Here is a 13,465-nt window from a genome sequence, read left to right on the forward strand (position 1 = left end):
ATTAACTCATGGAGCATAAATTAATTAATATTCAAACTGCTGGTAAGACCAAATTCGAATTTTACTTCCTATTTTAGACCATGGACTATCTAAAAATAGGAATCCAACTTGAACTGCTAAAAATAGAACTATTTTTAGCACTTCCATTTTTCATTCCCTATTTCCCAATCCAACACTGATGCCCAAACTGCTATTTTTAGCACTTCTATTTTTAGCAATTTTTTGTTGCCAATTTTCAACAAAGAGCACTTGTATTACAAGCAAGGGGTTGGTGGTTCGATTCCATCGTGCCCTTATATTGATATAGAATGATGACAATTAATTTTTTTTGGTGATGAAATCTCTTTTGACCATCACCAATGAGCTTATGGTGACATTTTTTTGAGCCTCACCAAAATATGAAATGGTGACGGTCAATGAATGCCACGATATATATGCATCAATAGTGACAACCATGAAAGGTCCATCACTATAAATCATTATTGTTCATATGAAATGGTGAGGGTCAGTGTCTATCATTATAATCATTATTTGTGACAAATTTTGAATGTCACGACAACACCTATATTTTTGGTGATGCCACCTTTGGTGACATTCATTTTTTTGGTGACGGGGGCTAAGGTCCGTCACCATTGCTCATATGAAATGGTGATGGTCACTATCTGTTACTATAAATGATTATTGGTGACGAACCTTGAATGTCACCACAACACCTAGACTTTTGGCGACGCCACCTTTGGTGACGTTTAGTTTTTTGTGATAGAAACTCTTTTGACTGTCACCAATGAGCTTATGGTGACATTTTTTGACCCTCACCAATGTCTTTTTTTCTTGTAGTGTATTATCCTCTTGGAAATTTTGATTCAACTTATTTAACTCAATGAGCACATATGCAAGTAGATGGATGTAAAATTGCACTTGAATATTGTTTCTGACTCATACATTTTTTTCTCCCCCAAATATGAATCCTTTAACAAAGCATATGTGATTTTAAGAAGTCTTTCCATTACCTTGCATCTAGATAGCCACCTAATTTGATGAATTTATAAGACCTATAACTTAATGATTTGAAACGATTCCATTCTCTCTTTTAATTCTCCATGTCTTTTAGTTGATTTCCCAAGCCATGAATAAATTGTATTTGCAAATTTGTCAATATATTGAAACTCTGGAAAATGAGATGAAGTATATTTGGTTGTTAACGCTTACCTATTGGCTATGTATTGGATATATAATAAATGAGGAGCATATTGATGAAGCTTAGAAGATAAACATTTATGAATACTTAGTCATGGCAGATGCACCATCCAAGCCAAAACTAGCTAACTTCATCAAAGATAGATCCATTTTTTCTAAAAGAGTTCTCACTGCATCATACATGCACTGAGTTGTTCCATCCTTTATTTCAAGCAAACATATAAACTTTGTTACACATTGACCTCTTTTTCCATTTGTCAAATATGTAATAATATACAATTAAATGGTGTTACATAGTTCGATCAATGCTTTCATCAACTAAAATTGTGTAAAATGGTCTATGTAAAATCTCATCTTTTAGTTTGTTCCAATACACCTCTTTATAAGCTTGAAGAAATTATTTTCCTGTTGTTGTATTTGTGTATTCAAAATATTCATCTATTAGAGGCATGTGTGGAGTGTATTTATACATATTCAAGTCACATATTGACTTATACATTTCTAAATATAAATCATGTATGGCAACAAAATACATTTTTTCAATCACTGATATAATTCTCTCCTTCTCAACATCTACCATTAGTTCGACATGTTTAGTAATTGGAATATTACTTTGTTTTCTTTCTCCCTCCAAAAGTTGTAAAGAGAATTTATGAGTTTTTGATTCTGCATGGCCACTTAGACCACTAACTTGAAGAGTGGTACTTCCCTCTTTTGCAAATGGAGTGTCTCTTTTAAATTTAACACACCAAGAACATTTTATCCTTTCATTATCATTACAATATTTTACAACATAAGCCCATGGAAATCTTGTCTTCCATTTAGATTTGAATATTCTTTTGCATTTCTTTGATGGGTTTTCTCTTTCAACAAGCTCTACACTATTTGATTCATCATCTTCATGTAGATGAGCATCAACTTCATTTTGAAGATTACATGGTTGATTAGAATGTTGTGGGAGACCAAACGCATCAACAATTGATAAAAAATAATTAACCTTCGACCAACAGGATACATTTTTCAAAATTTGCACATATTCAATCAATAAAAGTAATAGAATAAGTAAATACATATTTATTAGCGAAATAAATAAAAATAAATTCATATCAAAACAAAACAAAACAATTATAACTTTTTTAATATAATAGATTATTTATTGGATAATCTTATATATATGAATAAAACTTTTGATTTTTTTTCAAAATTTAGGATTACAAAGATTTTATGGTTTTCCAATTATGTTGTTTTGTAAAACACAACTTAGAATTTCATGTTAAACTTCGAAAAATTGTAAACACATCTTAGAACTTCATTTAGTCAAACACATTTTAGAGCTTTATGTCAAATGAAAATAGATTCGTCCACCCTCCCTAATCTCTCAAACTTAGTCATGTTTATTAGGTTTATATCGCCATTTGAAACTCAATAATAGAATGAGTTTTTTTTATATTTAAATTTATATGGCTAATAATGAATTGAGAATTTTGAATGGAGAAAAATACCAAATCTTAAATGTTAGAGTGATAAATCTAAATATTAAATGCTAGAGATATAAATTTAAATACAAATCTAATTCTTAATTCTCACTACACCATATTTAATAAAGAAAACCAACAGTCTGACTCAAAACAATAATGAATTTCAAACCTCACGAATTAAAAACATAAATTTCAAACATCAAGACTTGTTTTAAATAAATAATAATAAATTTCATTTTAAAGCGAGATTGAAGAAAATATTGCAGAGGATTTAGAAGAAATTTTCATTACAAAACAAGTTTGAAGAAAAAATGCAAAGGATAAATACAATATCTCTCTCTCTCTCTCTATAATTGTATGTAAATTTTCCTCAGTATTATTAATAAAATTGGTTGGGTTTTGTTGTGGCGTATTCAATAAAAAAAAATTGATTACTGATTGTCCAAATTTGTTGGGTTTTGTTATATTTTTTAGAAACTTATTTTTGGGAATTTTTTTAAGAGGTTTTGGCAGAAAAAAATTTAACTAAATTAAAATGGATGTTTTGGTGGTTTCAGAGCTAGCTTTCATTCCAGCTTGAGGGTTTACATCCCTGGACGAACCCTACATGGAGACATAGCTTGGGCTACAGAATGCTTAGTGAAAACATAATAACCTTCCAATGGAAATAAGAATTACGCAGGGAACATCCAAGCATTATTGAGAAAGCATTAGGTATTTGGAGAGATCCTGACAAGGGATTTTATAGAACTAGAGGAAAGAGTGAAGTTAGTTATAATAACTCCTTACAAGCACCCTAAGAAATTTAAGGAAGATATTGAAAACACTATATAGGATCTATTGGATATGGAGCACATAAGGCCTAGCTCAAGCCCATTTTCTCTTCTTTAGTTGTGCTAGTCAAAAATAAGGATGGGTCCATGTGGTTGTGCATAGAATACAATTCCTTTAACAATAAAATGATCTAAAAAAGTACCTTATACCTACAATTGACAAGCTATCAAACAATCTACATGGGCTAGTTTATGTTTCAAAAATTGATCTAAAGTCAAGTTATCAGTAAATCAGGGTACGTGAGCAAGATGTACATAAAACCACTTTCAAATGTTGTTATGAACATTATGAATTTTTATTCATGCCAATTTTTATTGACCAAAGAACTTATAACTTTATAGTCATGCCATTTGGCTTGACCCACGCACTTGCAACTTTCCAGTCACGCATGGGCCATGTTTTCAAGAATTAGTTGTGGAAGTTTCTACTAGTATTTTTATTATCTCTTCATATAACAAAACTTGGGAAGAACACCTAAGACACTTGGAGGAAGTGTTGTGTATATAGGAGGAATAATCCATTTTTCGCAAAGGAGTCCAAATGTGAATTTGGAATGACATAGATTCTATATCTAGGACATATTATCAATGAGCAAGGGGTACAAGTGCATGAAGAAAATATCCAAGTTATAATTGATTAGCCCACAATTATGGGCTTATGCAACTATTATAGGTGTTTTTCCAAAGGATATTCACAAATGGTGGTAGCTTTAACAAATTTAACCAAAAAGAGGGCTTTTAGATGGTCTAAAGAGGCACAACAAACTTCTGAGTGGTGTAAGGAGGTGTTGAGCACTTGTCTAGTCTTAGCACCTCCTGACTTCTCACACTCTTTTGTACCGTAGTGTGATGCATTGATGGAAGACATGGAGCCATGTTGATGTAGGATAAGCACCCAATAGCCTTCAAGAGCTAGAAACTTGGGGAAATTGAAAAACTTTATTCCATCTATGTTAAAGTATTGTTCGTTTTCATGCATGCATTGGTGAAATTTAGGCAATACTTGGTGGAAGGAAGGTCCATGGTCAAAACCGACCACAACAGTTTGAGGTACTTCCTACAGCAAAAAGATATGAATGAGAGGATACAAAAAAAGGTTAATGAGATACAGGTGCATGATTTTTATATTGAATATGTAAAAGGGAAGAAAATGCAATATTGAATGCCCTCTCCAGGAGATCAGCAACATGTTCTCTCATGGAGACCAGTAACATGTTCTCTCAAGAAGATCACTACCAATTGGAAGGCACTTTTGCTAGTGGAGTATTCCAAAAATTAATTTTCCATGCAAATCAATTGATAGATTAGTCCAGGATGATAGGTATAGGGTATTATATGACGTCATTTTATACAAAGGCGAGATTTATCTAGTCCCTGAATCGACACTCAAAAGAAAATTCTTAAAGGTTATCCGTAATTCACCTCTAGTTGATCATCAGGGATACTTCAAAACATATCGACAGATAAGGGAAAGGTTCTCTTAGGATGGACTCAAAGAATATGTATGGAGACATGTAACAAAGCGTAGTACCTATCAGTAGAATAAGGAAGAACATACTCATCAAGTAGGATTGTTGTAGCCATTACCCACCATAAATAAAAGATGGAAAAGTATTTCCATGGATTTCATTACAAGGCTTCTAAGGGTACAAGGCAGAGATTGCATTCCAATTGTATTTGGTAGATTGACCTAGTTTGCACACTTTATGGTAATCCCATTAGATTACAATGAAGGGCAAGTAGCAGATTTATTTTTCAAGGAGATCATTAGACTACATGGAGTACCCAAATATATAGTCAATGACAAGGATAGTTGATTTCTCAATGCCTTCTAGAAATAAATTGTATATATTGCAATGTATAGAATTAACCTCAAGCACTAGTTATCACCTATAGAAATATGTTTAGACATAAATCATAACCAAATGGGTGGAAAGTTATCTGTGAAATTATATGATCAGGCAATAGAAGACCTAGATCTGGTGATTGCATTTCGGGGAATACTACTACAATACTACTCACCATATGTTTACTAGTATGACACCAATATAAACACTATACAAGTATGACACTCCTTCATTTGCTGAGATGGAATTCAAGCATAACAAGGCTCCAAAAGAAAAGCATTGCTTGCAGGAAAAGCAAGGCATCTTCGAAGTCCTTGAGGAGAACTTACAAGTTGCATAGAATTAGTAGAAGATGAATGCATATCACAACAGGATTGAGTGCAATTTCCAAGATGGATATTTACTTTTCTTGTGATTATAACCATATAGGAAATCCTCCCTAAAGAGGAATGGAGTAGAAAAAATGAATTCTTGGTTTTATGGAACCTACAAAGTCATACGAAGGATTGGGGAAGTAGATTATGAACTACAGCCAAAGAAGAGAAAGATTGACAATGTATTCTACATTTTGTGTCTCAATAAGGTGTTAGGGAAGCTAATAACAAGTTCAATTGAATTACTTTAATTGGACAAGGAAGGGAAATTGATCCTAATCCCATAGGAAATTTTGGATACTAGGGATAGAAGATTGATGATTAGAACCATCATGGAATATCTAGTTCGATGGAAATACCTAACCATAGAAAATGTTGCATGGGAAGGGAAAGAGGTATTGCAGCATCCCAATTTACAGTTGCTTGAAGACAAACAATTTTGGGAAGGGAGGACTGCAATTTCCCTTTCCAAACAATAATAGCAAAATTGATTGAGTTAGTATCCTACCCAAATTCATGTAGGTTATAATCTAGAGAAAAGAGGATCGGTTGGTTTAATTGTTTAATCAAAGGTAACATTTTAATAATTAAATAAAAGTGGTAAGTCACTTAATAAAAATAAAGTGAACCATGGTATTTCCAGCCACCCATGGTATTTCAAGAGGAGGAAATGATTATAAAAAAAATGAAGGAGGCTCAAGGGGGATTATGTGTGGATGTTTTGAGAATTGAATTTGGAGCTCTAGTAGCTTATAAAGTGAGGCAAAATCCTCATGGAAATCTCAGTTTGGTGATGAAACTATCCACCCTAGTTGGTGGTGATTAGTTTAGGTGGTGAAAAACCCACCCTAGCTAGACAAGACGGAGAACCACTTCAGGTTCTCCATTGGTGTTCATCAAAAAAGAAGAATCAAATATTGGGGACCAAAAGAAGAGATGAGATGCAACAATGTGCATCTCTTCAAGGAGGGCGAGTTAGTAGAAAATTGCACCACTTGAAAGAGGGCCAATTTACTTGGCAAAAAATAAGGCTAAATTGTTTGTCAAAGATTGAATTTTCTAATGGTCGAATTGTGGAGGATGAATTATCCTAGAGTTGTGGAGGACGAGTTAAGAGGGTCGAGTTGCTTTTCTAAGGGCGCAGTCACCTATGGAGACAAACAAAAAAATAGAGTACTGAAAATCCTTGAACTGGTTTGATTCATTTTAGAATAAAGAAAAGCAATTTTCAAGAGGTTGGCTTACTAAGGTAATTTATGAGAAAGGTTGAGTTGTTCCAACCATATTGTAACTTTTGAAGAGGTTGAATTTGAGCTAGTCGAATTTCCCAAAGGATTTGCAACCAAGGTTCAAGCTAGAGAATTTCTAACTTCTGAAGAGGTTGAATTCGAGTCAGTCGAATTTGCCAGAGGATTTGCAAGCAAGGTTCAAGCTAGAGAATTTCTAAAGGGAGGTTGAGTTATCTCCAATGGTTAGTTTTTCCAAAAATAAATTGATGTAAATTTTCCTCAATATTATTATTATTATTATTATTATATGTGTGTGTGTGTATGTGTATGTGTAAATTTTATTATATTTTTTGGAAAGGTTGTTTTTTTCTTGAAAAAAATGGTAGAAAAATATAAATTAAAATAAATAAATAAAATATTTCCTAATGTATAGCTCAATTAGTGATCCTCATGATATTAAGTATTTGCTCTGAGATGCTCTCTACATCCCAATGTGATGGAGATGTCGTCGAGTCACGCCTTAAATAAAATAATTCAATTCGCACCTTAATTTTGCATAAACTTTATATAGAGAGATAAAGTATTTAAAAGAAAAAAGAAAGTTAATTTACTTTTTTAGAAAGAGGGAGATATGTAATTTCTTCCACTTAATAAGGAGTTGATAGATATCATTGAAAAGTAATATCATAATATTTCATGATGTGTAATTCTTGACATATATATATAACAATAAAATCTAAATTATTTGAAATCTATATATAACCAGAATATTATACCACAGGAAAAAACTATTTATCTAACAACATGATGTTGTCAACAATGTAAACTTTGAAACGGGAACTATAAACTCAAAACGAGAACTCTACCCAAAAAACCCTAAAAAACAACAATGTAAACTTTGAAATGGGAACTATAAACTCAAAACGAGAACTCTGCCCAAAAAACCCTAAAAAAACATGAAAAATAGTGCTGAAAACGAAAAGTGTGTATACTAGAACAATGGTTTTTTTGAGGGTCAATTTTGAACATATTTTAAAAATGGTAGTGAGAACGAATTTTTTGTGCAAAAATTGTGCAAAACCAGCTTGAAAATGAAAAGTGCTAATAATGTAACGATGGCTTTTTTTTTTTAGGGTTAATTTTCAACATTTTAAAAAAAATGCCAATAAAACCGAATTTTTATATGCAAAAAACACCCTCAAAATGAAAAGTGTTGATGCTCGAATAACACTTTTTTTTATGGTAAATTTTCAACATTTTGAAATAATGGTGTAAAAAATTTTGTTATGACTCTGAAAAACATTAAAATTTCAAAAAAATAATGAAAACATAAAATAAAAACAATAAAAACAATAAAAAAAAACACAAAAAAATAAAAAAAAAATATCAAAATGAAAATAAAAATATATATTAAAAAAATTTTAAAAAAATCAATCATAAAAATGTGAAAAAAAAAAAAAAAAAAAAAAAAAAAAAAATTCAAGAAATAAATAATAAGAAAATCATATTTTCAAAAAAATAACATTTTTTTTAATGTGGTAAATCATAAAAAAATTTGGAAATTTAATAAAAATAATAATAACTATAAAATTAAGTAAAAAGGGGAAATTTTAAAAAAGCATTAAGAAAAACTAAAAAAAATAAATTAAATTAAAAACAAACTAGATTTTAAAAAAAAGAAAAATAACAAAAAAAAACGAAAAAAAAAAAATTTAAAAACTACAAAAATTAAGATTATAAACATTTTCAAAAAACCCTAAAAAACAAAAATATGTTGAAACTAAAAATAAAATAAAAACCCGAAAAACAATTAAAATTTAAAAAAAAATACATATTTTCAAATAAAACATCATTTTCACAAAAACATTAAAATTAAAAAAAGTTAAATATATTTTTTATATTTTTTAAAATAACATTCAAAATATATATATATATATATATATAATTAAAAAAAAAAAATTAAATATATATATATATATATATAATAAACATATTTATCAAAATTTATTTTTTATTAAAAAAAAACAATTTTATTGGCCTCCGCCCCCACTTGCGGCAGGGCGGTGGCTATTCGGTTCCGAAAATCAAATAGCCACTTCCCGGCCACCCCCACGGGCGATACCACTCAACCGCCTGTAGGGGTGGTCCGGTGGTGGTTATCTGATTCTCAGAATCAGATAGCCACCGCTCGGCCGCCCCCAGCGGTGGCTATCCGATTCTCAGAATCAGATATCCACCTCAAGGGCAGTGAGGGGGTGGTTATCTGATTCCAAGAATCAGATAGCCATCACTTGACCGTCGGTGGGGGTGGTTATCTTATTCACGGAATCCAATTCTCAAAATCGAATAGCGATCACTCGGTTGCACATGGGGGTGGCTATCCGATTCTCGGAATCGGATAGCCTGTGGCTGGGCGGTGGCTATCTGATTTTCAAAATCAGATAGCCACTGTCCAACCACCCCTACGGGTGGCTGGGCAGTGGCTATCCGATTCTCGAAATCAGATAGCCACCGCCCGGCCACCCGTGAGGGTGCCTGGGTGGTGGCTATCTGATTCTCAGAATCAAATGGCCACTTCTCGGCCGCCCGTAGGGGTGGCCGAGCGGTGGCTATTCGATTCCAAGAATCGGATAGCCATCCCCATGGGCAGTCGGGTGGTAGTTATTCGATTCCAATTACCGGAACTAATACTGTTATCCGTTCAATATTTGCAATATGTGATTTTCACATTAATTTTTAAGTTAATCATTATTTTTTGAAGAAAAAAAAATGATTATTATTCTTTTGACATAAAATTCATAAAATAAATAAATAAATAGCCCGTCGAGGTGGCTATCGAGGTGGCTATAAAAATGATTATTAGCCCGTCGAGGTGGCTATCCAATTCTCAAAATCGAATAGCAATCACTCGGTTGCACATGGGGGTGGCTATCCGATTCTCGGAATCGGATAGCCACCGCCCAACCACCTGTGGCTGGGCGGTGGCTATCTGATTTTCAAAATCAGATAGCCACTGTCCAACCACCCCTACGGGTGGCTGGGCAGTGGCTATCCGATTCTCGAAATCAGATAGCCACCGCCCGGCCACCCGTGAGGGTGCCTGGGTGGTGGCTATCTGATTCTCAGAATCAAATGGCCACTGCTCGGCCGCCCGTAGGGGTGGCCGAGCGGTGGCTATTCGATTCCAAGAATCGGATAGCCATCCCCATGGGCAGTCGGGTGGTAGTTATTCGATTCCAATTACCGGAACTAATACTGTTATCCGTTCAATATTTGCAATATGTGATTTTCACATTAATTTTTAAGTTAATCATTATTTTTTGAAAAAAAAAAATGATTATTATTCTTTTGACATAAAATTCATAAAATAAATAAATAAATATATATATATATATATATATTATTTAACCATTTTTAGTTAAAATTTTCATATAAAAATTGTGATTTTAACATGTCAATTCTAGCAAAAAATTATCAAAACGTGTAGTTTTTTTAGTTATATCTATGTTAAAAATTGTTATTTTTATGTCCATTGTTAAAAAATATTGTTTTTTATAAACAATTATTTCATGTGGATTGAAAAATTAATTAAGAATGTATAAATACCTAGAATATCGAAAATTCAAAATATCGACCTTCTAATTTAAAAATGCAAAACAATAAAACCCTCACTACAAAAAAAAATTAAAACTAAAATAAAAATAAGACCACTTCAAAAATTATTAAATTTACAAAATAATTATTTAAAATGCAAAACAATAAAACCGTCACTACAAAAAAATTAAAATTAAAATAAAAACAAGACCACTTCAAAAATTATTAAATTTACAAAATAATTATTTACATTTAAAATAAAAAAATAGATTTTTTAAAAAAATCTGATGCAGAATTGCCACTTTTTTAAATCAGCATGAAAATCAATACCATTCTAAAACACAATATACATAAAAAAAAAATTAAAGCGCCAAAACTATTGTACATCACCCCTTTTCAAATCATGTCCTTTTTTTTCTCTCTCTACAAAACGAGTAACATTATCAATTCTCGTTTCAAATTTTACATTCTTTATCTATCAAACAAAATATAATATAATCTATAACAGTCTGTCAGCTGTCCTTTCTGGCTGCAATTACATCATTTGCTACTCTAGCCCATTGGAAATGGGCGACAGGCAAAACTCAACCTGTGAATGATTTGCAAGGTGGTCAATGGGAGCAGGTTTGAAAAGACAACGCAACGCAACCTAAAAGCTCAAAAGTAGATATGACGAATCCAAATTTCACAAGTCACGGTTTTGGTTTTGGTTTTGCGTTGCCATTCACATTAAGTAAAACAGCACAAGTGACGGGGTCGCACAGAGATCAGAGAACCGAAATGATTGCGTGTCAAATGAGACCCGAGAGGTCGGAAAAATAGTATATAAAACTATGAGTGTACATTCATTTTATGTAGACCATGAGTATAAGTTACATGACAAATATTTAATCGGAAAGATTTTAATTTTTATGATGATTTTAGAATATTTGTTTGTTTCAGAGTTACTTTAATATAAAAAAAGATACATTAACCAGAAGTAAAGCATTTTTCATGATTAAAATCTTACTTCTTTACACATCAACCAATATAATTTCGAGTGATCTGAATGTATTTTTAAGTGATAATATATATAAATATATAATTAATATCCAATAAATAATAATTATTTATATTGTTAATTTAAGAATTGAATTATAATAATTTTTGGGTTATATATATTGTTAATTTAACAATTGAATTAGAATAATTTTTTGGGATATATATATAGTTTAATTTATAAAAAAAATGTTTTTTTTCCAAATATATTTTCTGGTTAAGTTTTAATCAAAATTTAACACAGATTTTTAGAAACTTAAATTTAAATTATTTAATCTATATAATTTGAGTATTCAAAAGTTTTTTAGAGTGTTGAATCATTTATGCATTCAAAAATGTATTTTTTGATTAATTCCTATGAAAAAGGGTTATTGTTAAACTACTCCTATATATATATATATATATATATATATATATATATATATATCATCCAAATTATCACAATCAAACTCACATCAAGCTCCTTGGTTAAGATGAGTGATCCTTTCATGTAAATCCCCTAGACTCCACAGAATCTAACCAGCCATATGAAACAAGCAAAACATTAAAAGAGATGAATCATTTTCTTACTCTTAAGATGTTGATATAAATAATGCATTGTCTCAACTAATTGATTTAAGCTCATTCTGATAATTTAATAAAATGAATGTGCAATAAAGTTAATAATTATAATTTAATTTTAGGGTTATGGATCCATCTCTATGTAATAATTTTTGAAGGCATATTATTTTTATATATTTTTTTAATTTAAATTTTATAAAAAAAAAAACATATTTTTAATTCTTGTTTTTAGACTATTGTGATTTATATTAATTTTGATAAATTCTTTCCGATTAATCACATCATAAAATCCACTTAAATAATATAAAAAATAATCCAAAATAAATTACATACATCATATAAATAATAACAAAATAAAATATAAAAAATACAAAATAAATTGTATACATAATATAAATAATAAGAAAATTACATTTAAAAACTATATTATTAATTACATTTAAAAACTATATAAATAATATATAGAATATTATTTTTAGAATTAATATTTTAAAATAGTGTCCACACTTCAAGTAAACAGGTGCAGTTCATGGTTTCACTAAAGTAACAAGTCACTTCACACCTCATTATAAAAAAATGTTATCATATAATATTAAATAATAATATACATATATATATCAAATATTAGTTAAAAAGGGAAATTAATTTAATGCTTTTAATTATTTAATATATAAATTAGAATTCAATAATAAAATAAATGTATATCTTAAAAATTTAAGCCCTATCCATATTTAAGGAAATTTCAATTTAAAATACATTTAAACCCGTGGAACATGGATGCAATATTTCCCATAATAATATATTTAAAATTTATCCGATGACTCTAAAAAAGATTCCTCTCTTTATATTTATTTCTTCAAATTGACTTGCGCAACTTAGACAACAACAGAGATGGTTCTACCGGGGTTGTGACCTCTGCCACAACATATTCCTAAATTGATAACAGTGGGTGTATGCGCTTTCTTCGGTCTCCCATGTGGACTGGAATGTGGGGGCTCTCTCCTCTTAATTTTATTAATGGTAACACCAATTTCAATTACTTTTTTTATTTTTGACAACGCGTACTTATTAGGCAACCAGAGTCAGAACGCATTATACGCCTAACTACTTTATATGATTAAACACAGTTTTTATGATGCTGCCTATGACAATGTCAATACTTTATTTCTGCATGTATTTTTGGATTCAAATTATACCTTTCGTGAGAAATTGAAATCAATGATGTTTCCTTTGCCTATCTCTATAGTTTATCTTTTAGCCTCTATTTTCAAAAACAAACCTTCCTTTCTTGAAATTGTTGCAGCCTACAAATTT

At 30.7% G+C, this 13,465-nt stretch overlaps 1 pseudogene; it reads left to right on the forward strand.

The window, feature by feature from the left end:
* LOC149229243 (putative beta-D-xylosidase 7) overlaps nucleotides 1-13,465 on the forward strand; it is a 91,785-nt pseudogene that overhangs the window by 22,626 nt on the left and 55,694 nt on the right.

Source organism: Pinus tabuliformis, chromosome J (assembly GCF_031772625.1).
Source record: "Pinus tabuliformis cultivar Carrire ecotype Pingquan chromosome J, CPIR1, whole genome shotgun sequence".
Taxonomy (NCBI): domain Eukaryota; kingdom Viridiplantae; phylum Streptophyta; class Pinopsida; order Pinales; family Pinaceae; genus Pinus; species Pinus tabuliformis.